General features: G+C 39.6%; 1 pseudogene; it reads right to left on the reverse strand.

The window, feature by feature from the left end:
• Nucleotides 1-25,894, reverse strand: part of LOC132773468 (small acidic protein-like) — a 61,922-nt pseudogene that overhangs the window by 24,523 nt on the left and 11,505 nt on the right.

The raw sequence follows: 25,894 nt of genomic DNA on the forward strand, positions 1-25,894 counted from the left end.
GTTTGGGGAAAAGCATTTGGTGACACTTTCACCATGGTTGGGAGCAGGACCTCTACCAGATGTCACACGATGTTGTGTAATGTCCGGAGTGAGACTTCATCCATTAGATGAGGTGAAATCATCCTAGGACCCTAAATTCACCCTGTCTGATCAGTTCCTTAATTAGAAGGCCCAAGTTCTTGTTGATTTCTTGTTCCTTTCACTCAAGTGCCATTTGTTGTCTTGCGCAAAACTCTGACAACTTTTTCACCCTTGTGTGGTGATTCCCCTCTGAATGAAGTCTGATATGAATAGAGTATAACTTGCCAACAATGACAGCTCTTGAGAAATAATTGATAGTCATTACTTGTTCAGAAATCTCAGTGCCAGATAAGACTGCTGAAATAATTATCCATGTTGGTCATGCTGATTCATCAGTAGAGAGAAAATACAAATAGCAACTGAAGAAATTCAGTTCCTTCGCTCCATTCCATATTATAATTTAGTGTGTACTTATATTTTTTAGAATAGTTTCTTCATTGTTTCACTTTTTTGGTAATATCTCCATTCCATTTTTTTGTCTTCCACTATTATGATAGCATAAGACTGCTTAACTGCATCACAACCCATTGAGCGTTCATGTCAAGTGTGATCCAGATCAATAGTTGTTTGGGTTCACATTGCTCCTTGGATGTGTGAACTACATCTCCCATTAATAACTATCAATTCCTCCTAAATCCTTCCAGGATTTTCTGTTGTTCATGGGGATTCTTTGTGCCAAGTTTGGTCCAGGTCTGTAATTTGTGAAGGTCTCAATGGTATGTGGAAGTCATAGCTGAATCAGTTGAAGGTACTGCAAATCCCATCATCTGTTGTCCATCGTCCCCCAAACATTGTTTTTGTGATTTATGTTCCATTTGTAACAATGAAAGTACATCGTGCATATCATATATTTACATTATGATTTATAAGAGTAGCAAAATTACAGGTTTGGTTTGTGTGATTTTAATAATGGATGTAATTGTTTTTAGATATTTTTAATTCTTTAGTTTGGATCGCCCTCCTTCTCTCCCTCCCTTCATGGGGTGGGAAGAGGAGATGGAAGAGGGGTGGTCTTATACGGTGAGTATATCCCAAACTCTATATTTTAATTGGAAAAGTTGGGGGTTGTCTTATACACCCAGTCGTCTTATAGGCCAGCATATATGGTATATGAATAATGTTGTTTTTTGGTGGAAAAGAAGAGGAGGGAAGAAGCAGGAGGGAGGAGGAGGAAGAGAAGGAGTAGCGAAAAATGGCTTTCCTAGGGGTAAGACAAGACCAAATGAATTAATGAGTATGTTCCTTTTTATATCTTCATTTAATGGGTTGAGAAAATCATCAGAATCTCCTCTATATGTGACTGACTGTGTAACTGAATGGGATTTTTTTCTCTCTTCCCTGACTTTCTAATCACTATACCACACTAGTTCTCAGGTAATGCTGCCTATTTCATATCCAATCAAGGGCTAGGAATTGGCAGTCACTCATCAGAGTCAGCTCAGCATTTCCTTTCACCCGTTAAGTACTGAGGTCTCCAAATGTTTGATTACCAGCTGATTACTGATCATATTTGCAAGTAGTGGAATGGTGAGCAATCCGATCAGCCTGGACCAGCAAAAAGTCTTTTGTGTTCATTTTATTGTAAAGCTTTTTGCTACAAACTAGCTCACTGAATGGGAAAAGCTTTTTTTTTTTGCACATGTTCAGATATCATTTCTTAATATGCTTAGTGAAACCAGATTTTGATGCAAGCTTGCCTATTAAAATATGTAGAGATGGAACAGTGATATAAGATTCACACCCAATATGCCATTATGGAAACCGCAGTAAGATAGAAATTGCCATACACTAGAATCCCAGAAGGCTATTGTTTTTGAAATGGTCAGACCTAGCTACTTCTGCCACATACATACTTGACAAGAAAAGAAATATACAAACCCACACACTCATACCTGAGAATAAATCCATGCCCTTTTAATACATGCTTTCTTTGTTTAATAGAGAATTCAGAGGTTAAAAGGGGCATTTTTTCTTATTATTTCCTCTCTTTTCTTGCAAAAAGCAATGGAAAGGCAGCTCTAAACACATGCCACAATATTCCGGTCAAAGGACAGACCACAAAACTTTTTACACTAAATTAATAGTCAATCAATAGTCAGTTGGGTGGTTTTCAATTCCAACTTCCTTTTGAGATGGATGGAGGTAAAATAAATGCTTATTTTTACAGTGACATCTAACATAATGAGAGAAAGACAAGACTGTCTCATGTGATATTCATGCTGCTCTGATTAATGGGAAAAAGTCCAACATAAAGGGGGGAAATGCTAGGTGGTATTAGAGTGATCAAAACTTCTTTTAGAAACAGAGACTTAAGTGCATATGTCTGTTAAAGCTGCTGCTAGGAAGAGATATATGTGTTTCCACAAATTAAACCTGTCACACATTTTTGGAGGTATCATAGAATTGTCTGAGATTTAAGGAGAATGTGTGCAGGCTTGCGGAGTTTGGCTCAGCCTATTTACCACATGGGGCTAAATCCAATTGTTAGGGCTCTTCCACACATATCCAAAACCCATGATGAATATTGGATTAATCTAAGGTATTCAAATGATGCCTATGTTAATCCAGAATAAACCAGGATTTTCCAATTTATTCTGGATCTTAAAAAAGGAACCTGAGAAGATCTTGACCTTACTGCAAGATCTGGATCTTTTCAGGTGTTGGTTCTATAGGGACTGAATTTTGGAACCACCCTCCATGATCCTGGGGGTCAATCCCCATTCCCTAAGAAGCTGAAAGGGCAGGATGGTATCCTCACCCCAGGAGCTTTCTCCAAAGGACCCAAGGATGCAACCAGGCCCCTCTGATAAGTTTTAAGGAGAAATTGAGGGATGGCAGCTGGAAACCATTAAATCCCCCCTGCAAAATCTTGAAATTTGGGGGGTTTGTGTGGCCTCAATCTTGAGAGGAATTTTGGCCTGTCTGGAAAGGTCCTTAGTCACAACCGATGAATCAAGGGAGCTTACATAAATTTTAACCTATCGTTTCTATTGTGCAATGGGTCAGTTCTAGTAGGGATTAACAATTTGGGTAATGGTCAGATGTTTTGTCTTTGCAGTAATTCTATAGAAAGGTGTTCCATTAAGCAATAGAATCATCAGTCAGAAGAGGAGATTTTTTTTTAAATGGCTCCATGGAGGTTGGCCACAACACCCACAAAACTCCTCTCTCTTTTGCTCTCATTCCCTTCTGTCCTATTAATCAATGTATCAATGTATCTGGACTAATTTTTCAGCTTTCACAACCACAACTGGAAGCAGTTTATTCTAGTTAATTCAGCTAAACTAACTATGCTGACCAAAAAACAAACAAACAAAAACATTAAAAGGTAGGACAAAAAGTGGTTCCAGAAAACTTGAGTTTTCCAGCTACAGGGACACAAAAATGAACACCTTTTTAGCTTTGCTACTCTCAGACCGTACTCAGTTAAATGTGGAATTGTTTTCCTTGTTGAAGAGGGAGAAAACTGACCCCAAAAAGCCAGCAAAATACTCTATAAACTCTTTCAGTAAAACTCTAAAGAAATCCAAAGGAAATGAGACTTCACAGTTCAGATTGTAAATGAGCTTTTCTACAACTGGAGCTGCCCTTCCTTTTGACATCCCTTTAAACTGTTAAAACAAACTCTGCAACCTTGTAAATTACTGGAAATATATAAGTGCAAAGCATGCTGTTTATAAACTGGAGTTGTTGTAATATTTGACTCTTTGTGCTATCAAGGAATTTTTTATTCCAAGCAAGTACTATTCTGGATGCATTGTTTTCCCTAATCACATCATTTCTCTTATCACATAAGTTGCTCTATTGATGAAGTAGAATGTCTAATCAAAAACATAGGAAGTCTATGTGAACGATCAAAGGGTTTGAGGTTGTTTTCTACACAGAAACACTATAAGCCTTGGAGGCAAAGAGTCCCCAAGCAAGCCTTTTCAGGGCCCTACATTTCAGTTTTTTAGGCATATTCCTGTAGGATTCACCAAAGAATCCATGGCTTTTTCAGCTAGCCTGCACAGCTTCCTTGGCTTATTGCTTTAAGACTGCTGGAGGAATCTCTGCTCCTTCAAAATTTAATGAACATTTTCTAGAGGCATGTTGAAAAATCTATGAAAAATAGAACTTACATTTACAAGCCTGCACAAAACTAAAACTGAAATCATGCAAGTTTGCTGGATTCATACTTTAATAATATACTTTACTGACATTTCTGGTAACATGAAAAATATTAGAATGTCTTATTTCTAATTGGAAGCTGTATTTACAAAAGACTTTAAAATGTTGATTTGGAGTATAAATCCCAACAAGCTTAAATGACTTATGTTCACATAATAGACACAAGCTAGAGCTAATATACTGAAGACCAAGAAGTATTAAAAGAGGTTTTTCAGAAATGTGTGTTTAGATGCAGATTAGCTTTCTCTTTTAAGAGTGGATACAGCCAGCTCGACAGAAAAAAAATTTTTTTCGATAATTATTAAGGATTTAAACAAAAAAATGCAATTGTATTTACATACAAATTTATCCACTTCCTAGCATTGGCAATGGGACAAAGTACAGTATGTCTTGCATTGAAAATCTAAACAGTTAGATTTCCACCCTTTGATTTCCACCCTTTGTGCCAAAAGATGCTCGAAACATAATGTGTATTTAACTAAAATGCAACAGTGGATTAAAATATTTAAAATAATTTGATAAAACAAGAGTGTCATGTTTTGATTACTCATCAGATGTTCAGCATCCTGACGGCCAAGAAGTCTCTGTCAGATACTCACCAACATAATCTCAAGTGATGGGGTTTCTGCAGAATATTTTATATTCTAGGAAGGCTCATAATGGAAGAGACATTCTTTCAGATAACCTGATCCAACCCATACATTAGTTCAGGAGGTTAAGATCAGGTCAATTCTTTTAAAATTGAAAGTGATTCGGTTTCTCAAGCATCATGTGTATTAGATTTGTACATTTCAACTGAGCTTCGAGCCATTTCTTCTGGTGGGGGTCCTTTTTTGCATGCCTCCCCCCCCCCAAAAAAAGGGCCACAATAGCTACCTCATTGAATGTCTATAGGCAACAGAATTTCAATTTAGGGATTTCTTCCCAGCCCAGCACAGATTTAGTTCTCTCTCCTGAGGAATCTGTACGAGGACCAAATAGCAACAGTCAGAACTGACCATGGAACAACAGACTGGTTCAAGATTGGGAAAGGCGTACGGCAAGGCTGCATCCTCTCACCCCACCTTTTTAACTTGTATGCAGAACACATCATGCGATGTGCGGGGCTTGATGAATGCAAAGCTGGGGTGAAAATTGCTCGAAGAAACATTAACAACCTCAGATATGCAGATGACACCACTCTGATGGCCGAAAGCGAGGAGGAGCTGAGGAGCCTTCTAATCAAGGCGAAAGAAGAAAGCGCAAAAGCCGGGTTGCAGCTAAACGTCAAAAAAACCAAGATTATGGCAACAAGAATGATTGACAACTGGAAAATAGAGGGAGAAACCGTGGAGGTCGTGACAGACTTTGTATTTCTAGGTGCAAAGATTACTGCAGATGCAGACTGTAGCCAGGAAATCAGAAGACGCTTACTTCTTGGGAGGAGAGCAATGTCCAATCTCGATAAAATAGTAAAGAGTAGAGACATCAGACTGGCAACAAAGATCCGCCTAGTCAAAGCCATGGTATTCCCTGTAGTAACCTACGGATGTGAGAGCTGGACCTTAGGGAAGGCTGAGCGAAGGAAGATCGATGCTTTTGAGCTGTGGTGCTGTAGGAAAGTGCTGAGAGTGACTTGGACTGCGAGAAGATCCAACCAGTCCATCCTCCAGGAAATAAAGCCTGACTGCTCAATGGAGGGAAAGATACTAGAGACAAAGTTGAAGTACTTTGGCCACATCATGAGGAGACAGGAAAGCCTAGAGAAGACAATTATGCTGGGGAAAGTGGAAGGCAAAAGGAAGAGGGGCCGACCAATGGCAAGATGGATGGATGGCATCCTTGAAGTGACTGGACTGACCTTGAGGGAGCTGGGGGTGGTAACGGCCGACAGGGAGCTCTGGCGTGGGCTGGTCCATGAGGTCACGAAGAGTCAGAGACGACTGAACGAATGAACAACAACATTGAAGTATCAGTCAGTCCTCATATTTGGAGATACAACAATGTATTGGCACTCTGGCTGCTGCCTGGAGGAACAAATCTCTCCCCTATCCTAATTGGGGCTTTCGGATAATGAGCAGAATTCTGATAAATGTAATTTACGGCAGGACCTTTTGAGTTCTCTGCTATGGTGCTCATCACCTTCCCAAACTAAATTTCTCAGAATTCTATGCTTTCTCAGTCCCTTTCCCAGCTCACTCAGCTCATCTCATCCTGCTGCTTTCTTCTCCTCGTGGCAAGAAACAGTCTATCTCTTCTTAATTTAAATAGGAATTGCAGCCTTTTCGGCTTTACTTCTCTTGTACTGAAAATGAAACCGATTTCTGAGCATTACATAAAGCCCTAAATGGCCCTGGCCCAATTTACCTGTCCAAATGCATCTCCCCCTATGTGGAGATTAAGATCCTCTGAGGAGGCCCTGCTCTCTGTCCTGCCATTGTCACAAACACAACTGGCAGAGACGAGAGAGAGGGCCTTCTCAGTGATTGCCCCGGTTATGGAACTCCCTTCCTGGTGAGATTAGATCAGCCCCCTCCCTGTGTCCTTCTGAAAGATGGCAAAAACTTAGCTGTGGGACCAAGCTTTTAAAGCAGTGATAGGGCACCTTATCCCGCCAATTAGATTTGATGTGGATGATCGAGACAGTTTTAAGCAGTGTGTTTTAAAGTTGAGGCAAATGTTTTTAATGTTTATGTATGCATATAATTTATTCATGTCCTGGCATTGAATGTTTGCCATTTATATGTTGTACTTCACCCTGAGTCCCCTTCGGAGTGAGAAGGGTGGAATATAAATATTTAGAATATATAAATAAATAAAATTACAGAATTCAAATGAAAAAGGTATTGGGTGAGTTTTGATTCTTACGTTTTTGCGCCCCCCCCATGTTTCGTTATATCTGTTGGTATATACAAAACTAACAAATTATATATGACTTACCATTTTAAAACCAAGATTTGCACACACCTAATATATAATGAGATATTTTGGAGCTCAGACCCAAATGTAAACATTGCATGTATTTATGCTTGATATATAACTTACACACTTGGCCTGAATATAATTGTAATGCCCTTTATCTGATCCAAGAGCAGCTGGAGAAGATAAAGGCCTTTGCCTCCTCACCCCAGAGAAGGAAACTGCCCAAAGTAGTTCCTACCGGAACTACTTTGGGGGCGGAGCCTGGAGGGCAGTAGCCTCCCTCCAGCTCAGTCTTTGCCTGACGGCGAGGAGGACAGATGCACAGTGCAGGTCTGGGGCAGTTAAGCCTGGGCCTCCTGCCCCAGTGGTCCGGATCCCTGCAGGACAGTCTTCTTCTCCAGGCTGCTGGGCAAGCCTTTTGGCTTCTATGCCCAGCCTCTACAACAATGGGACTGTGTCATGATACAGGGTAAGGGGCCTAGTGGGTGTGGGGAGGCCTTTGGCCTCCTTCCCCCCGAGGCCCATTCACGGAGCTCTTAGTGCGCACGCGCGCGCACGCTAATGCCTGGGGTTGCTTACCATTGCTGGTAAGCCCCTGGCTGGCAGCCTGTTGGGATAACTTTGGTGAGGCACTCCATGCCCCAATTTTCAAGCCCCCATGGTGGGAGAAGCCATCGCTCCTCAGCGCCGTTAGGGATACTGCGTTATTACAATGCTCAGGGACTGCTTATAATGGCAGATGCCTTTCAGGTTAGTTATGGGGTGGCGTTGGCCCCATTTCCCCTGCCTGCTTTTGTTTGGGCCCAATTTGACCTGCATTATATACATTACATTTTCTCATTCACAGCAATGTCCCTTGTTTTAATAAAGGCATTAGATTTAGCCTTTACACTGTTATTTTCCTCTCCCTCCTGAGATAAAAGGTAGAAGGGCGGGGGGGGGGTGAGCCATTTCACACACCTTCTGCTTGCTTGACTGTGGGGTCTCCCCCCCCCCAGTAGAGCTCCATTGGGCTTAAGTTTGACCTTCAATATACATTGAGACTTTATATATACATATATGTGTGGGTGTGCTTATGTGTGTGTATATATATATAATACGTCTATCTATATATGTATTTATATAGGTGTGTGTGCATTTGCATGGATATATCTATATCTATGCTTATAATACAAAACAGAAACTAGGCCTCCCTCATGGCCGTCAGCCATTTTAACACTACCTCATGGCCGGCAGCCATTTTGGGGGTGGTTGGTGCCCATATGGCCCAACTGAGTGGCGGCCATCTTGGACCCTTACACAGACAATTGGGGCCAAGTTGCTACTTACAATTATAGAATCAGTGAGTTCTGAGAGACCTCAGGGGGCATCCAGTCCAACCCCCTGCCAAAACCAAAAATATTACATTCACTGCACCCCTTATAGATGGTCATCCAGCCTCTGTTTATAGGCTTTCAAAGAAGGAGCCTCCACCATACCAAGGGACAGAGAGTTCCACTGTTGAACAGCTCTCACAGTCAGAGAGTTCTTCCTCATGTTCAGATTGAATCTCTTTTCAGTAGTTTGAAGCCATTGTTCCATGGCATCCTGGTCTCCAGGGCAGCGGAGGGCTTGCTCCCTCTTCCCTGTGACTTCCCCTCATATATTATACAGGGCTATCATGTCCCCTCCAGCCTTCTCTTCTTCTGAATTGAGGTTGTTTCGCCATCGAATGCTGTCAACAACCCACTACTAAATTACAGGATATTACTGTTTCATAATCATCCTGTTTTACCTCCATGCAGCGTTTACAATAATAATAATAATAATAATAATAATAATAATAATAATAATAACAACAACAACAACAACAACAACAAAGTTATTATATACCTGGCCAGTCACGATAAGATTGTTAATCAACACAAGATATGTGGATATACATATATATAATGATATGCACATATCTAGCTATATAGTCATATAATCACATCTATCGATCAGCTATTATAATTCAAATTATATCAGTTGATGAGCCCTCAGGGCCATCCAGTCCACCCAAAAGACGGCTATGCAGCCTTGGTTAAAAGTTCCATACAAGGCCATCCAGTACTCACGAGATGGAGAGTTCCTCAGTTAAACGGCCTTTACAATAAAAATAAGGAATAATAACAATTATAATAATAATGTTTTTGACTGTTTTCCCCAAATTAACACATAATCGGCTATACTGTTGATGGCAATGACGAGACGGCTATGCAAGAGATAAGGTTATATAGAAAGACCCTAACTATAGTTCGCCTAACAGCTACATTTATACTGGCCAGATCACAATAGCTAACTTAATAAGCAATATATTATATAACAACCAAACATGATTTTAATCACGAGACACAACGGTTCCATGGCTCCACAGATACTTATACAATAACGTTAACTGTATACTAATATGTTGTTACAGGATTTTACCCACAAAATATGAGAGGACTGAAGGCCAGGGCCCGGTTGATAAAAGGCCGACAAAATGCAGTCAGCACCCCCGGAGCTCGGTGTCAGATGACGGAACATCGATGCAGGATTCAACATTTTTCTAGCTTTCATTGAGGGGGTTGGAAAGGATATTGACTATTTACCGCCTGAACTATTCCTATAACTTAATAGGGCTCCCTTTACCTAAACCACCTTTTTCTTCCAATTTTACATTAGTGCCTGATGCTGAGGGGGAACCCGATCAAACTTTGACCATCACATCCCTCGGCGGTCCAGTGACCAAAATCAGAGCATTCAGCACCACCGGCTTTACCTGCATTGGCTTTCTCAACGATAACAGCTGCCAACGCAGTCTCGGATGCTGACTGGACGCCTAATCAGTACTTTGTCCCAACACATCTTTCGGAGGCCCAGCAGTTGACCATGGAGCATTCAGCGTTGCAGTACTCACCCACTTGCCTGCCCCAACAGTCCTAGCTGCCAAGCGAGCCAGACACAGTCGATGCCCCTGGATGTTTCAATAGAGTTATCAGGTAGTATTGGCTTGCCTTTACAATCAGTGGGTGTTATAGCTGCACACAAAATTAAACTGGATGCTTAACTTACAAAATATTACACACTGAAAATAGTCCCCCAGTGGCTCCCAGTTTTAGCACCCAGATGTTAACATTATCCGGCGTTGACACATTCTCCTTTCAAATATCGGGACATCAATCATAAGGCATACTTCATGTCCTTGGAGACGCTTGGCTCTGATACGTCGGGCTGTTTCAATAAAATGAGACAGTGATCCCTCACTTTGGGGATATGTTAAAATAACAAGCTATGGAGACTTGTGGTACCCTTCCCCATTGGGGGACAAGATGATGTTAATTCCAGTAACATATAGATGAGTCACCCGCTCAGGCTGGGCCTGGCGCTCTTCCTGCGCTCATTCAACTTGGCCTGTGACAAGGGACTCCTTACTACACTTATTCAGTGGGGGGCTTCAACTCTCCTACGACAGAGGCGTTCAACAAGGCTGTATACCATTGAGGGGTGGCTCGGGTCAATAGGTCACCCTATGACTCCAGTCCATGGCTACGCCATACACAAATTAACTATCGGTGTTAAGCTTTGTTCAGCTGAGAACTAATTAAACTTTTCCCCTAAGAAGTTTGCTCATAATAGCGGCTACCACCTATTTAACCAACGTGCTCTATACTAATGCAATTAGGTCCCGGAGTTGTGATGCCCGGACAGCCTATTTGACCACTATAGCCTTCACACATCACAAGATAGGTGTCGTTTTTCGCCAGTGGTCACTGGAATGTTGAGATAAACGCAAGATAAAGGGATAGTTGGAGAATTAGGTCTTTAGAATATATAAAAGTTGGTTGGTTACAAGTTACCATCCATTGTTGAAAGACCCAACAGGGGGTCCACAGTTTCTGGGGGCAAGGCTAGGCCAACCCACCAGGTAAAGAAAAATTATAAATTATTACCCAAGATGATTTTGGTGATTCATACAGAAATAATATATTCACAGTCATTAAGCATTGGCTCAGTCAGGCTCGATCATCGGGATCAAGGTGTTATGCTAAACGCTAATAATAACCCATTAACAAGGTCAACACACTAAATGTCTCTTCCGGAAATTTTGGATTACAATTCGGCTGAGATTTAGATAGGCATAGTCAAGGCCTTCGCTGAGAACCGGACTGACAAAGGTGCTCTTTTCATATAAAATTGCTGAGTTATTCCAGCATTACAAGTTGATTTAGTCCATTCACCGGAATAATCATTCTACATAGTTACTGAGGCATAGGAGTTTAGCCAGAGGTTCAATCTCGAGCCTACGGCGAGATAGACTTTAGGCCTACCTATTAAGTTGGACCTCTCTGGTTTAAACAAGGCTAGGCAACAGTTTCCTTATAATGACAGCCTCATGTCAGTGGATAGAAGGATCAATGATGTACTACTCCAACTAATGCCAATGCAACCATTACCACGATGGTCAGCCAATAAATAAATAAATTAAAATAAATAAATAAATAAACACTTATAAATCAACTAAAGCTGATTTAGGACGAGTCATGACCACAGTATAAATTACGGGTTACATTTGTGACAACGACTCCCAATACTGTTACTATTTCCCTTGGCTACAAAACGTTTCAGATAATCACTGAAGCGGACATACCATCGTCGTGACACAATTTATATAGTTACAATAATTCTACTAATAATTACTAATAATAATAATATTGAAAATAAAAAGTAAGAGCTAAGTCATTAAATAGACAAATACCTTAAAACACACAATTCTTTTAGTTGTTAAATGTCACAAATTCTGCAAGAGTTCAGGATAAGGTTCAACGGCAGATTATATATATAGACAGACATGGACAGATATATATATACATCGACACACTCGCACACGCTTGTGATACTTGGCATTAGGTCAACAAAATTGCTACTAAACTTTACCACAATAGGCTGGGCCACACAATTCTAATTACAAAGATACTACAGGGGACAAGTTGGTTACAACATTGTATGTACCACTAGTCTCTCATATCTATGGCTAATACTTGGCCTAACAACCAACACGATTATTAGTTGCCGCGTGATCATGATCAAGGTTAGCGATATCTGAGTTGACCGAATAGGGTCATTTATACAATATACCCAAATAATAATAATAATAATAATAATAATAATAATAATAAAAGTATTGGTTAAATCAACCGTAGCGAAAGCGAGTTATTACAGAATGCACAAACATGGCGATGGGACTTGATTCCAATTAGTGAAGCGCTGACAACGCACACTGAACTTGAGATATCGCTTCACCATGGTGCTGGACAAACCATGTCCTGTGTGAGGTTCGGCTGAGCCTCGATAATGATACTTTGATCCTGGGAAGCTTGGTTGATCTAGACCTTGAGGATGCATTGTCAGGAGATCAACACGGGGCTATAACTTGTTTGTGGGGGAGAGTGGTACGACACCCCCTCCCCCTGGTTTCTGATTTTCTTTTGAGTTTTGCAGCTGCAGTTTGGCTGACAAGTGGAGGACTGACCTGATGAACCATAAGGTCGGGGAGGCACAGGCGTGTCTCGGAGAATTGGTCCAGTGAACAGCACTGGAGACCAGCCACCACAGATTTCAGCAACGCTGTGCCGATGAACTTTTGGGATGACAATCCCCCATTTGGGTGGAGAAAAGGTTTCTCCTAATTGTGATTTACTGTTTTATGGCTTACGAATTGTTCCTTATGAACACGAATGCATGATGGCATTGCAAAGCTGGGTGGAGAAAAGGTTTCTCCTAATTGTGATTTACTGTTTTATGGCTTACGAATTGTTCCTTATGAACACAAATGCACGGTGGCATTACAAAGCTGGAGGTACCCCCAGCCGCAAACATACCACTATCATCACACACGTTGACAATATCTTATTACAGACACAGTATTAAATCCATTTGGGTGGTTACAGGTTTAACACATCTGATATGGCGCACGTCACCACATCACTATAACTATTAACATAGAAACAATGCGTCAATCTTAGTTTATTTATTCAATACCTGGGCAGCTTTTGTTACAAATTAGGCTAGCAATTTGCAAGAGCTGTTTCAAGGGGTGGGGGGATGGAGCTAAGTAGACACTTGCCCTCATCCTGTGGCGGAAAACAGCTAGGAAGAAATACATTTGGTGTTCACCCGAAGCATCCCCTTTTGGGAAAAGCCATTAACATAAACATCACCGGTCGTTACCCTAACCGAGGTGACTACTGGATAAATGGCTTTCAAATGGGGAGGGTCTTACCTCAATATCCTTGAGGAAGATTCCTTCAACATTGGCTAAAAGGTTACCCTGGTTTAGGTCACACGGGAACCGGGTGCTTCGCCCTTGTTGAGCCGAGGGGTAGGCCGGGAAGGGACACTACCTCGGCTTTAGTCACCACACGTTCATGCTAGTCTGATTAAGAGATTTGTTGCTGAGTTAATTAGGTAACAATAAAGTTGCCCAGTTTTAAATCCATAACTTGTGTCTGGTGTCTTCTTTTGGGGGGTTGGCAGGCAATGCCCTTTATCTGATCCAAGAGCAGCTGGAGAAGATAAAGGCCTTTGCCTCCTCACCCCAGAGAAGGAAACTGCCCAAAGTAGTTCCTACCGGAACTACTTTGGGGGCGGAGCCTGGAGGGCAGTAGCCTCCCTCCAGCTCAGTCTTTGCCTGACGGCGACCCACCTCACCCGCCCATCAACAGTATAATTATTGGTTGCTTTAGAGAGCCGGGTAGGGATTTTTTCCCCTTCTATGTTCTAGAAGGGTTTTTTCGCCTACCCTATACTGTTGCCAGGAGGCAGATTGGGTTTTGGTGGTTAATGAATAGGTTTAGCGGAAAACAGCTAGGAAGAAATACATTTGGTGTTCACCCGAAGCATCCCCTTTTGGGAAAAGCCATTAACATAAACATCACCGGTCGTTACCCTAACCGAGGTGACTACTGGATAAATGGCTTTCAAATGGGGAGGGTCTTACCTCAATATCCTTGAGGAAGATTCCTTCAACATTGGCTAAAAGGTTACCCTGGTTTAGGTCACACGGGAACCGGGTGCTTCGCCCTTGTTGAGCCGAGGGGTAGGCCGGGAAGGGACACTACCTCGGCTTTAGTCACCACACGTTCATGCTAGTCTGATTAAGAGATTTGTTGCTGAGTTAATTAGGTAACAATAAAGTTGCCCAGTTTTAAATCCATAACTTGTGTCTGGTGTCTTCTTTTGGGGGGTTGGCAGGCAAACATTGTTAAATAATGTTGTGTATGAAACAAAGTTTGTATGCACTGAACTATCACAAAACAAAGGTGTCAATATTTCAGATACCTTTATGGACAATGACAAATTTTGGAGTATTTTGGAATTGTGGATAAGGGATGCACAAGATGTACAGCATATGAAAGTACACAGAATACTGTTTCCCACTTTTTCTCTTTGCATGAGACAGTCAGCACAAGCACACAAATGTTATGAAACACCTTTCTTAGTGCTTTCCTAATATTACTGTGGTGACAAATTAATTTCTCATCCATTAATTTCTCTACTTCCTCCGCTGGTCCTTTGAGGGGTATTAACAATACCTTATATTCCTTTGCCTCCTCTCTTTATGTTATGATTGCACATCCAGCTGTTCTCTTAATTATCCATGCTGCAGGGAAGGATCTGCCATTATATACCTAAAGAAAAACCTGTTGTAACTTTCCTGTGACTAGCTATAGCTTGAAGAAATGATTCACAAACTAATAGAAACGGGAGCTCACTTCAAGAGAGTTCTGAAACTGTCAATTTACAGTTGAGAGATTTCTCTCTTGTTAATATTTTGCCACCACAAATTATATGTGTTTAGTACTGTTGTTTAAAATTTTGCCACCTGACAAATAGTGTTAAGGCAACCAATTTACATCCAAGTACTTTCTGGGAGTGGAATTATTGAAATTTTGACATTTCTGTGTCTGGGGGTCCATGAAAAGCCAACACTGGAGAATAGCTCATTATTTTCAGAGGAGAGGGTACCATGTATTCGAGAAACTACATTATCTTGGGTTGTTTGCAGGGTTTCTTTTGTCAACTGCATGACACTTTTCACAGCTAAGGAGAAGGGAGAATCCTTTATATATTCTTACATACCAAATTATTTTAGACAGTATAAAAGCAAGTCAACTCAACAGAGCAGAACACATTCAGAATAGAATTGCTGCCTTATTTTGTCAAGAGAGTTTTCTTTTTTATAAAAAAAGACAAATCTGCGGGTGGGGGGGTTTTTTCTTAAGCAAGACAGCTAGAGTATACCAAGAAAAGAAGTATTTTGATGAGGAAAGTGACAGTTTGCAGGAAGATGAAGGTCTACGCCTTCTCACGTAGACCTATCAAAAACATTAATTTTGGTTGTCACTCAGATTGTGCTCTGTCATTTTCCTGTTACCATCAGTGGCTGTCCTTGTATGTGCGCATGCATGTGTGTGTGTGTGTGAGAGTGAGTGAGAGGGGGGGGTCCCCTCTACACTGCATTTCAAAGTCCAGATTATCTTCTTTAAACTGGATTATATAGCTGTGTAGACACATATAATCCAGTTCAAAGCAGACAATGTGGAATATTTGCTTTGATAAACTAGCTAATATGGCAATGTAGAAGGGTTCTGAGGGAGACAGAGAGAAATGGAGGCTTACAACATCAAGGTAGGCAAGCTTTGGTCTTTCAGATATTGCATTATAGCTCCCATGATTTATCACAATTGACTATGCTGGTTTCATTGTGATTGAGGTGCAGTTCAGTAATATCTGGAGAACAAAAGATTGCCCATCTTTGGTCTGCATGGTGGTTAAATTGAATAAGACCAATATCTAAGCTGTCATCAAATATTTTCAGTGAAATGCATGTTTCCAATAAGCAAAAAATTATCAGGACTTTTGAAGAAAATAGAAAAAAATAGTAATATGATTCATGAATTTTCTGAAGAATTTCTAAATTGTCCTTCCTAAGTCATGCCGGCCACATGACCTTGGAGGTGTCTACGGACAACGCTGGCTCTTCGGCTTAGAAATGGAGATGAGCACCACACCCCAGAGTCAGACATGACTGGACTTAATGTCAGGGGACTACCTTTACCTTTACCTTAAGGAGTGAGGTTTTAACCAGATATTGAAAGACCAGCTACATGCACAATTAGTCCTAGTTGTATTAAACCCTTGGAAATGAACTAATGCATTGTCTAATTGAATTCAGAAGTTCTATGTTGAATTCAAAAGTTCTATATTAGAAAGAATTTGCATAGATTTAGATGGAATGGGGATGATATGAAATCCTCCATTAGATATCAATAATTTCCTCCTTGATGTAAGGCTTTGATAACCATCACCTTGAACTAGATATAGAAACACATAACCATCAAGTACTTGATATTCCCTATAAGAACATACATTTGCTTCTTGAAAGATTAAAAATGAAAGAACTGAACAATATTTAGTTTAATATTACCTCTGAGGATGCTTGCCATAGATACAGGTGAAACGTCAGGAGAGAATGCCTCTAGAACATGGCCATATAGCCCGAAAAAAACCTACAACAACCCAATATTTAGTTTAATATTCATTTATTCCCAATTAAATACCATGTGCAACAAATGGGTTTGACGGTGGCTATTTATGCAACCTATAGTCAGTATTTATTGACTTGAAGTCAAGGAGTTACTATTCTTTGATAGTGGCAGTTTGTCTTGTCAGCTTCATTTTGGTGACCACCACACACACACACACCATATTCGATCACAACCAATTCATTAACTATTTTAAATTAGGAAAGATACAGATCCAATCATAGACATATCCATTATATTCTTTAAAATAAACAAAGTGAGCCAATGGAAAGGAATAGGGAGAAAACAATGTATAAATAGATAATGAAGCGGTACTGTACTAATACATTAGTATAATCTACAAATAAAGACCAAATATTGTAAAATCTGAATTTTGGCTATATGAGTCTTCAGTCATTGGTCTTTTTGATAGAGCAAATGTTCATAGTTTCTTTCTCCAATACTGTCCAACATATGTTTTGGTGCCTTAAATATTAGACTTGTTTCTGGGTATATATGAACTGAAGATTCTAAAAATGGCACCAATTTCTCCCTATCAGTGCTAGTTTCTGAGATACAGAATATATGCCATATACCATTTATCATCTGCTCACCTATTGAAAATGATGATAATCTTATCTAAGAAACCAGAGCTGATATGGTTTATCCAATACAATTTCCTGAATCAGTGCCCCAATTAACCCCTGGAATATCTTAAAAACCAAGGCAAAATACCAAGTAAAAAACTGTTTTGTTGGGTTGTGTTATCTATGAAGAGATTTACCCAACTTTCCAAATCATGCCACTACTCAGAGAAATTTATATATTAGGTGTTTAGTAAAGTAAACCTACCACTGGAGAGAAGTTGAATTTAAAATGGTAATTCTACTTATTTTACCATAACGATTTTTCTCCAAACTCCGGCATCTTGACAATTCTCCCCATATTCTGATAAGTATCCAAATTATCACAATTCCTTCAATACTTCTATTTATTTGCTCATTAATAGAATTTGGTAGGAGGCATTTGGATATATAATTCAAGATGGATTCATCTATACCTAACTGCAAATGTTTTGTTCACATGTGTCTTTGGGTGCATCTATACTGTAGAATCAATGCACTATAACAGCTATGACTCATTGCCATAGCTCAATGCTATGGAAACATGGGATTTGTAATTTGGCGTGGCACCAGCACTCTTTGTCAGAGAAAGCTGAAGACCTTGTAAAACTACACCTCTTGTGATTCCATAGTATATTTATTTTATTAAACTTATATGCCGCCACTCCCCTGGGGCTCGGAGCGGCTTACAAGTATTGAGCTATGCCAATTAAAGTAGTGCCAAACTGCAGGAGTTCCAGTGTATATGGATCCTTACTGACCAATAAGAATATTCCTTGTATATATTTTCATTCTAGGGCAATGGGAAAATGGTTATTTTCATTCCTCCAAGTCAGTATCATAGAATCAAAGAGTTGGAAGAGACCTCATGGGCCATCCAGTCCAGCCCCCTGCCAAGAAGCAGGAATGTTGCATTCAAAGCACCACCACCCCCCCCCCCCCAAACAGGTGGCAATCCAGCCTCTGTTTAAAAACCTCCAAAGAAAGAGCCTCCACCACACTCCGGGGCTAAGAGCTCCACTGCTGAACAGCTGTCACAGTCAGGAAGTTCTTCCTAATGTTCAGGTGGAATCTCCTTTCCTGTAGCTTGAAGCCATTGTTCTGCGTCCTAGTCTCCAGGGCAGCAAAAAACAAGCTTGCTCCCTACTCCCTATGACTTCATCTCACATATTTATACATGGCTATCATCCAGTCCAACCCCCTGCCAAGAAGCAGGAATATTGCATTCAAAGCACCCCTGACAGATGGCCATCCAGCCTCTGTTTAAAAGCTTCCAAAGAAGGAGCCTCCACCACACTCCGGGGCAGAGAGTTCCACTGCTGAATGGCTCTCACAGTCAAGAAGTTCTTCCTCATGTTCAGATGGAATCTCCTTTCTTGTAGTTTGAAGCCATTGTTCTGTGTCCTAGTCTCCAGGGAAGCAGAGAACAAGCTTGCTCCCTCCTCCCTGTGACTTCCTCTCACATATTTATACATGGCTATCATATCTCCTCTCAGCCTTCTCTTCTTCAGGATAAACATGCCCAGCTCTTTAAGCTGCTCCTCATAGGACTTGTTCTCCAGACCCTTGATCGTTTTAGTTGCCCTGCTCTGGACACATTCCAGGTTGTCAACATCTCTCTTCAATTGTGGTGCCCAGAATTGGACACAGTATTCCAGATGTGGTCTCACCATATCAAAATAGAAGGGTAGCATGACTTCCCTGGATCTACACACTATACTCCTATTGATGATATATATATATATATATATATATATATATATATATATATATATATATTCTGCTAAAATTAAAACTTTCCAAAAGAGAGTTGCTGAAATAAGTTTTGCTGTTCCTGAAATAGGACCTCATCAGACATAGCCTTTTCTCCATTTCTCTGTGCTGCTGAAATGGAGTCTTACGGAGGCCATCACATGATGCAATTATATTTCTGGTGGTTGCCCGTGGAATTCTATTGTGGCAGCACAGAGAAATCGAGGGAAGATTACATGAAGTCATGTGCTACCCAACTCTCTGCTAGAGAAGCCAGGTAGAAGTGGGGAAAGGATGTCGGGTGGCTGCCTTCCCTGAACACAGAAAGACATGGGAATGAAAGAAAGATGGTGACCTCCACTTTTCCCTGCTTCCCCCTGCTTTCCTGTGATTAGGTCCACAGACAGTCACAAAAGAAGAAAGAGGAGAAGGTAATAAAATTTTGAATGATGTGGATTTAACTGATGGTTAGCAATTACATCATTAATAATAATGATGAATATGTCATTTTATGAAATGAATGTTCAAAAATTCTCATAAATTCCTAGTTCCTGTAGTCTATCACTGCTATTAATCTTGCAATTACTGATGCTTTTGGGTGGTTTTCAAAGACAGCTCCATACAGTGGATTTTGTTAGAAGTCAATGTATGGTCACCCGTGTATTATGACTGAGACCAAATGACATATCTAGGAGTAATCATATTGGTTATACAGAAAAATTCAACAAAATCCATAATGCACAACAGAATGAAAATTCCCACTCCTGGTGACATTTTAGAGACTGAACCCGCTGTGCTGAAGAACATTGTTGAGGATGCAGCTGCAACAGTAGGCCTGGAGAGAACTAGGTTTGAGGAGCAGAAGGCAGATGATAGGTTGGCAATCAAGGCTTTTGGGGGGTGGGGGGAGGTTGGGCCAAGAAATGCCAAACTTTGCTTGGCATGACATAGACAGTAAGTTAACAACTGAGTCTGCTGAACAGACTTTGGACACTCCTCAATATTGTCAACATCTCCTGACTTAGACTTAGCTATGGAAGTCTTGGACTCATTATGGAAGCGAGGGCTGGGTAAATGACCTTGGAGGGCTGTATCTGACCCCCGGGCCTTAGTATGAGGACCCCGGTCTACATGAATAACAGAAAAGTAACTTCCCTTGAGATCTTTTTGAGACCGATGAGAGAAATAAATGCAGCTGCGTCATCCAAATGGGTCCAGTGGAATTACTAGGCTGTGTATCTTGTCTCTGGAAGTACTTTCCCCATTTAATCTTGAACATATCTAAGTGAGTGTGTGTGTTGTGGGCAGGGGGGGAGAGAGATCCAGCCATTAAATGTTGAATCTAATTCCCCAAGACATACTTTAAAGAAATGAATTCAAAGTAGCTGCCTTATTTAAATGTAGGTACTCAGAGAATGTTTCACATCACTGGGCTGAGACACTTAGCATAAGGCTTTCAACCTTACACAAGAGTTTTTGTGGCCTCTATTTGGAGGCTGCAGTAATTCTGAGTGGTTCTGAATAATTTTTAAAAATGCATTACACTCTACCTTTATTTTATTTTCCTTACACAAAGTGAACATTTTACGTGGCGGATACATCTGCAATTCTATGTTGCTTTAACTCTCATACTGTTTTTCACATGTCATTTACTGATTTATTTTAAACAGTGCACCTGGTTGACAGTCATTTGTGCTTATAACAGCAAGCATTCCACTTGAATGTTTGAAGTGATTCTTGAGTGTCATTTAGATGAAGGAGGTGGCCATAAGAAATAATTGTGCTACAATTGCTTCTCTGCTAATTGTTCCCCTGAAGTTCTCCCACTGCTTCTCCCTCCATACACAGCCCTTTAAATATTTTTAAAAGTTTCCTTTGGGTATTATATCTTCATATTGTTATTTGCTTTCAAGAATTCCCATCATTTTGTACTAGCAGGCAGGAGCAAAATCTCTGTGCAAAAATAACCAGAAACTTAAGTTACATGATTTTTCATGTAATTTACATTAGACATATTTAGGAATTCTTTACATGCCAGTTATTAGAACAGTGAATTGCATTGGTATAGAAATAAAGAGAATAATATCACAATTGATGGTGCGCGAAATGACCTGCAAATATTTTCCATACGTGGAACAGTTTTTCTTAGAGTGTCTAATGACTTAAGTACAGTGTGAACATTTAACCCCATACATATGATCTACAATCCAGTGGCTAAAAAGTTTAACATTTCCAGTTAATTGGGGGCGGCTCTATATGAAAACAAACAAAACATACTTTGAATCTGACACTGGTAGTTTTCACTGCCAGTAAATATCTGGAGTTTTCAGCCCTCAACTTGACTTTGCCCCACTTACAGTGCCATAAAATGCATTTTGAAACTGGATTATATGGTTAGTACAGACCATACATTGACTATATAATTCAATTTCAAACTCCATAATACAGTAGTGTAGATGGACAGCCAAACTGAATCTGTTACATGGCTTCAGAATGGGGCCCATTGTAAACCGTCCTTAGTCTCCCTTTGGGAGTTGAGAAGAATGGAATAGAAATGTGAGAAATAAATAAATATGCTCTCAGTAGACATGACTGCAACGGAAAGGTACTTGCAGGAAGATTTGTGGACAGTGAGAAGTCAAGGCTATAAGACAGGTGACATTGGGATGACCCAATGAGGTTAATGTGAGCTCAGTGGACCAGCTGGACACCAACACAGCTCCATAGAGGATTTCTTTTAGTGTGCATGGTTGCCATTATTGTTGGTCTACATATATTAGACATGAGCAGATATATACCTAATTGTGGTCCAAGTCCATCTATTTTAAAATAAATAAATAAATACATACATACATAAATACATACATACATATTTCACATGAACAATCTAATTTACAAAAAGGAAAAAGGGAGAAAGAGCAAAAAATAAAAAGACAAGAAATGTTTTGATAAGAAAAAAGTGCTACCATTAGAGATCTAACTAATATATACCAGTACTAAAATTATGAACTAAAATTATAATAATAAATGCTGATTGTTTTCATATTAAATTTCTTATGGTTCAAAAAACCCATGAACCATTTCCAACTTTTCAAAAGGTTTTCAGCTGCTTTACCCTTTAGAACCCACATGTGCAATCGACATTGGAAGGGCCCAGTCCACGCACTTGAATAATGTGATTTTAATGTTTTATTAGGTGTTTAATTCTTATATTTTATGTTTAAAATGTCTTTTTTCTTATCTTATAGTGAATTATCTCTTTCTACATTGAAACAAACAATATATTTGCTGTTGTTATCATATACTGAAGAAGTAAACTATATTTATTTGCTAGTTCTTTATTAATAAAGCTCAACAAAAGCATTTGTGGTAACATTATAAAATATAAATTTACTGGTAATGTTTTTGGATTAACATATAAACCACAGACCAATAACTTTTTGCCTTCTACATATGAAAACCGAAGCCATTTATCTTGACATGTTTGGCATTTGTTTGAAACATGCTGGGACATTTTCTACAGCTTGCTGGGGTTAGATATCATCTATGCATTATCTTTTACAGACTTTCTTTCAAATTACAGCATAAAGTCAATGGTATATTTTTGAAACATTTTTCTTCCCATTCATCCAAATGCCCAGGTTTTGGGAGCCACTTTGTACTTGTATCATGTATTTTTTACAGGCTCTCTTTCTGTCATTAGTTTGAAAACCCATTTATACACTTTCTTAATTATATGATCATTGTCTTTACACAACTCTAAATAAAATTAATTTTCTCTAACCTCTGTGTCTGCATTTCTCTTATCTTGATTAAATCTACTATTAAGTTGTATGTGAACAAATTAGTTGAGATCTTTGTCTTTCTTAAGATTCATCTCTCTTGATTTAAAATTCCAACTAACTTGTTCAGAATACAAATGTTTATCATACAGCAACCACCTACAATTTTAACCCATCCCTTTCTGAAAGGTTTTGCTGTGGCAATGTGGCTTATTGTATTTATGCCAAAGTCATAGGAGAATCTAACACAGCAGTTTTAAATTTCAGCATTCATTTTACTGCATCGAATAGATCCATGCTAATGAAATCATAAAGTATAGCCTTCTGGTCTTTAACCATACAAAACAAGCCTCATAATAAAATTTGACATTAGGGATTCCAAAACTGCCCCTTTTCTTAGCCTTGTATAGTGTTTTTAATTTTATTTTGGGTTTCTTTGCCTGCCAGACAAATCTAGAAGATATTCCACTTTTTTATAATAGGAATTAAATTCTTACCAAATTGGCATAAAATATCATTATGGGGTCATAAATACCCTTTTAATGCATTATTTTATCACTCCAGTTGATTTTTCCAATTACACATCTTTGGCTGGCTCTACACTGCCATATAATGTAGTGTAGACCCATATAATGCAGTTCAAATGGCATTATTTGGCAATGTAGAGCCAGCTTATCATGTCAGTCTCCAAAAAATAATGTAGGTTGTCATATAAAAGATTGCTCTATTTCTTCCTTCTTGTTAGCAGAAAAAGGCTGTATCTACACTGACTTAAATGGTAAGCCTGTAGGTGTCTACAAAAGACATGCAAGTGGTACTAATTTGACCTGGGAAATACTGCTTATTGTGGCTTAACCCTGAGTTTAAAATAGACATGGAAAAGCATGAATCTTACACCAAGTTTTGGGTTTGGAAGTGCAGGCACCCATTGCTGATTCCTATACAAAATTGGTGGTGGGTGTCCTGATATCCATCTTGCACTCACTGGGACATTGCATGGCTGTCTCTTCTAGTCTTGTCCCATTCTCTTGTTGTCAGCTTGGTCTCCAGTTTCTCCTTCTGGTTCCATGTTGTGTGACTGGCAAAGGAACTTGAGAGGAGTGCATAAGTGGTTATCAAACTCTCTCAGATTATCCGGTGAAAGGGTCACATAAATCAACATAAAAATGGAGAATCAAAAGGATAGGCCAAATTGATGCCTTTGGAGCAGTGACACAGCTTTGGTGAAGTTGTGGAAGCAATTCCACCATCCCTTCATTGCAAGTAGCCTTTATAAAATAAAACTACACCTCTTTCACCGCTTACTCATTGTATAACAGTTCTTTGAAGACCTCCAAGAGGGTAAATCTAATATGGAGTGGTGATATTGAAAGTGTCAACTCAACAGGGATGAAGTGCACCCATTTACACCATTTGGGATGACTTGAAGGGCTAAGAGCCTTTTACAAGGTCACTGTGGGAATTTCTAAGCACAGTGGGGAACAAAAAAACCTATATCTCCTCCCTTCTTTTTATGCTACTACTACAGGAACTAATAGAACAACCAGGTAAGAAACTGGTAAAGAGAGCAGTCAAAGAAAAGTCAGCAGTCTTGGCATCAATAGACTGAAAGCAGCATAAGCCCAGAGATGTGATCTTTTTGGGAAAGATAAAAATAAGACAGGGAACTTAGAAGGTCAGAGAGTGGGAAGTAAAGATAGTCTGGATGAATTTCTGCAGCATTTTATGGGTCAAGATTACAACTCATCCTCATGAAGGCAGCAGAAAACAATCTTGCCTCAAACTGGGAATCAGATGTCACATAAAATTAACTGACTACCTTACCAAGAAGCTAAAAAGTTAAGTGCCTCCTGGAAGTTGCATGGGGAGACAGATGGCCTGCATAAACCTTCCATGGTTCTTCTTACCAGGAAAGCAATACTAGGGTCATCAAGATGTCCTTCTATAATGTATAATGGCTACCCAATGTGAATGCATAGTCCTGATCCCAGAGGTGTATGAAGTATGAAATGATAACTTACTCTGAGGCTGTTGACCATCATGACATCTAGTTTGCCTAAAGAAAACAACCTATTCAACTGGACAGGATCATCAAGTGGAATATATATATATATATATATATATATATATATATATATATATATATATATATATATATAAGTGAATACCAAAATCATGATTATCCATGCCATAATATTTGCAGTTTCTTCCTGTGGTAAAAGTTGGACAGTGAAAAAAGCTGATGGGAGGAAAATTAACTAATTTGAAATATGGTGCTGGAAAAGACTTCTCCTAGTACCATGGAATTTTTTTTAAAGACAATGGATTAAGCCCTAGAGTAAAACAAGCTTGAATTTTCCCTACAAGCAAAAATGATCAAACTGAAACTATTGCACTTTGGGTGTATTATGAGACTCACTTGAAAAAAAGGTGCAAAGAAGACAGCAGAGGGGTGGAGCAGCCTAATAGAGCTTGCAGCTTCTCCCTTGTTACGTAATTGGGTTTGATTTGATTAGGAAATCCACAGCCCTAACCCTACAAAACCATAAGAGATCTGCTAATCCCAGGGTGTCTTGGAGTCCATCTGCACTGTAGGATATATGTGGATTAACACTTCTAATGTTACAAGGTTTTTAGCCTTTTCTGCCAAAAATGTTGATGCCTCACCAAACTACAAATCTTAGGATTCCATAGCATTTAGCCTTGACAGTTAAAGTAGTGCCAAATTGCATTAATTCTATAGTATGTAGGTGCATCCTTGAGGTCTCTTATTCAATTAGCAATAAACATTGTTCAATACACATTTCTAGAGAAAAAAAATGAAAAACAGAGAACGGAAGAGGGAGAGAAGACGTCACTTAAGGAATATACCACTACTTGCTGCTCCTGGCATGATATAAGGTGCTCTCGACTCCCCTGAATATTTTAAATTTTCTCCAAGGCCATAATAATCAGTTTCCCCAGTCAAACCTTAGCCTAATAACCTTCCAAAAGCTGC

The sequence above is a fragment of the Anolis sagrei genome, chromosome 4, assembly GCF_037176765.1.
Source record: "Anolis sagrei isolate rAnoSag1 chromosome 4, rAnoSag1.mat, whole genome shotgun sequence".
Lineage (NCBI taxonomy): Eukaryota > Metazoa > Chordata > Lepidosauria > Squamata > Dactyloidae > Anolis > Anolis sagrei.